Genomic DNA, 3,590 nt, shown 5'->3' with positions numbered 1-3,590 from the left:
TGTTTAAAACTTATAAAAATTGTCATGTAGACCAGCAAGCAGTGGATAGTCACGAAACAAAATGTGGGCGAAGCCATTTTCATTAATAATAATATCTTCTGAGGTTATTTACATTCCATGGTCGAGGTACGGCTTTTTCATCCAAATCTTCTAGATAGTAGGCGCCTATCCCGGCTACGGACGTTATACGGTACGGTCCTTCCCAATTGGGCCCCAACTTGCCCCAAGAGGGGTTCTTTGCGCTGCCAAGAACCTTCCTCATCACGAGATCACCTGGACCAAGGGGTCGCAGTTTAACATTGGCGTCATATCCCTGCCTCAGCTTCTAGTGATAATAGGCCATATGAATTGTTGCTTTTTCCCTTCTTTCCTCAGCTAAGTCTAGACTTCTTCCCAACAACTCATCGTTACCGTCTGGGGTAAACGAGATAGATCTTAGAGTGGGAAAGTTGTTCTCGATTGGGAGCACGGCCTCTGCCCCATAAGTCAATGAAAAGGGGGTCTCACCGGTTGACCGCCGTGGCGTTGTCCGATAGGTCCATAGAACGTGTGGGAGCTCTTCTACCCATCTCCCCTTTGCCTCATCCAGCCTTTTCTTCAGTCCGTTTACTATGACCTTGTTCACGGCCTCAACCTGCCTATTTCCTTGGGGATAGGCAGGGGTGGAATATCGGTTAATGATCCCAAGCTCGCGGCAATACTCCCTAAAGTTCTTATTGTCGAACTGCAGACCATTGTCGGAAATGAGTGTACGCGGAGTCCCGAAGCGGGTGATGATGTTCTTCCAGATGAATTTTTGGGCATCCACGTCCCTAATGTTGGCCAAGGGTTCAGCTTCCACCCATTTAGTGAAGTAATCAGTTCCGACTATTATGTATCGTTTGTTCCCCGCAGCTTTGGGGAAAGGTCCAACTATATCAAGGCCCCATTGTGCGAACGGCCATGGGCTAGAGAGGGGGTTGAGAACCCCTCCGGGTTGGTGGATATTCGGGGCGAATCTTTGGCACTGGTCGCACTTCTTAGCGTATTCTTGGGCCTCTCTTTGCATGTTCAGCCACCAATACCCTTGGGTGAGTGCCCTGTGTGCCAGCGACCTTCCTCCGGTATGACTTCCACAAATCCCCTCGTGTAACTCCTCAAGTAGAGACTCGGATTCTTCTGGATGTACGCAGAGTAGGTACGGTCCAGAGTAAGAACGTCGATATAGTTTGTGGTCCTCTGATAGCCAGAACTGAGAAGCATTCCTTCGTATCTTCTCGGCTTCCAATTTTTCCTCCGGCAAGACGTCGTTTTGAAGGAAGTTCTTTATGGGGTCCATACAGCTGTGACTCTTTCTGATCTGATGGACTCTGGCCGGGCTTCTGCTGATGGGGCTTGCCTGGGCTAGATCTTCAACCAGGATCATTCGCGGCAGATTATGCGCCGAGGACGTGGCGAGAGTGGACAGCGAGTCTGCATGGGTGTTTGCACTCCTGGAGATGTGCGTCAGATTAAAGGATTCAAAATTCGCCTGTAGCCGCTTGACTTGTCCCAGATACTCTTGCATCCTGGTGTCTCGAGCTTCCAGATCACCCATCACTTGTCCGACCACCAGTCTGGAGTCCGAGAACGCTTCTATTATTCTACCACCCAATCTTTGAACCATCGTCATCCCTTGAAGTAAGACTTCGTATTCGGCTTCATTGTTCGTGGCCGAAAACCCGAGCCTCAATGATTTTTCAATGACAACACCGTCCGAGGATGTTAAAACTATCCCCACTCCTGACCCTCTCTGGTTAGCTGCGCCATCCACGTAAACCTTCCATTGCATGGTCCCAACTGCTGAAACCGCACCAACCGATTTTCCATCCCCGTCTTTCTTCTCGGTTATTGTTTCTATGGAGGGCTCAGCAAACTCCGCCACCAAGTCTGCGAGGACCTGTCCTTTGACGGAGGATCTGGGCATATATTTAATATCAAAGGCTCCCAAGAGCGCACTCCACATGGCAATCCTTCCTGTATAGTCAGCGCTTCGAAGTACTGCTCGAAGGGGAAGCTGGGTTAGAACGATGACCGTATGCGCCTGAAAGTAATGAGGAAGCTTCCGGGTTGCGTGCACTATCGCCAGAATTGCCTTTTCTAGAGGTAGGTATCTCACCTCAGCCTCATGCAAGGATTTGCTCACATAGTAAACCGGTCGCTGCACCCCATTATCATCCCGTACCAGTACCAGGCTTACAGCATGGGGAGCTACAGCGATGTACGCAAACAGCACCTCGTCTGCCTCAGGACTGGACATGATGGGTGGTCGTGACAAGTATTCCTTAAGCTGCTGGAAAGCCCGAACACAATCCTCCGACCATTCAAACCCTTTCCATTTGTTTATCAGGAGGTAAAAAGGTCGACATCGGTCTGCTGATCGCGATATGAACTGGTTTAACGCTGCAATCATGCCAGTGAGCTTCTGCACTTCCTTCGAATTCCGAGGAACCTGTAGAATGCTAATGGCTTTGATTTGGTCGGGGCTTACTTCTATTTCCCTGTGGGTGACCATGTACCCCAGGAATTTCCTAGACCCGACCCTAAATGAACATTTGGAAGCATTCAGCCACAACCAGTGCTCTCTTAAGATAGCAAAGATTACTCCGAGGTCATTCACGTGCTCGGAAACCCTTTTGCTCTTTACAACCATATCGTCTATATAAACCTCAATGATCTTGCCCAGCTGTGGCTCGAACATCCGAGTCATCATCCTTTGGTAAGTTAAGCCTGCGTTCTTCAACCCAAACGGCATCACCTTATAATGATAGTTTCCGATGGGCGTCATGAAAGCCGTTTTCTCTTAGTCATCCAGCGCAAGGGGTATCTGATGATAGCCCTGGAAGGCGTCCAGGAAGCTCATTCGAGGGTGGCCCACGGTTGCATCCACCAATCGGCCGATACGGGGTAGGGGGAATGGGTCCTTCGGGCACGCCTTGTTTAGGTCCGTGAAGTCCACGCAGACCCTCCACTTCCCTGTCTTCTTTCTTACCACCACCGTGTTTGCCAACCATTCGGGATAGAAGACCTCTTTGATAGCCCCTGCCCTTTTCAATTTCGCTACTTCGTCTCTTACGGCACTAGCGTGTTCCTTCGAAGGACGTCGGGGTGGCTGTTTTTTCGGAGCTGAAGAGGGGTTGACGTTCAGGTGGTGACAAATAAGACTGGGATCAACTCCCGGGGCGTCGTAGGCATCCCATGCGAACACGTCGACATTTTCTTTGAGAAATTTGACCAGCTCCTCTTTTTCCTGAGAAGGTAATTCAGAGCCGACCTGAAAGAACTTCTCTGGGTCGTCATTCACAGCGATCCGATCTAAACTTTCACACCTTATCTCCTCGGCCAGCCCATCGTCTTGCTCTGCCGAGGCGGCTGATTGCTATAAACTTTCAGGGGCCGAGGACTCGGTATGGGGCCGATGTAAGACGGCGGCCACCATACACTGCCTGGATACGGCCTGATCTCCTCGGATCTCTTCTACTCGTCCTCTGGATGGGTATTTTACTTTCTGGTGAAGTGTGGAGGTCACGGCCTCTAGGGCATGGATCCATGGCCTTGCAACTATTGCGGTG

This window comes from Quercus lobata, chromosome 2 (genome assembly GCF_001633185.2).
Source record: "Quercus lobata isolate SW786 chromosome 2, ValleyOak3.0 Primary Assembly, whole genome shotgun sequence".
NCBI classification, from domain to species: Eukaryota; Viridiplantae; Streptophyta; class Magnoliopsida; order Fagales; family Fagaceae; genus Quercus; species Quercus lobata.
This window is presented reverse-complemented; position numbering follows the sequence as displayed.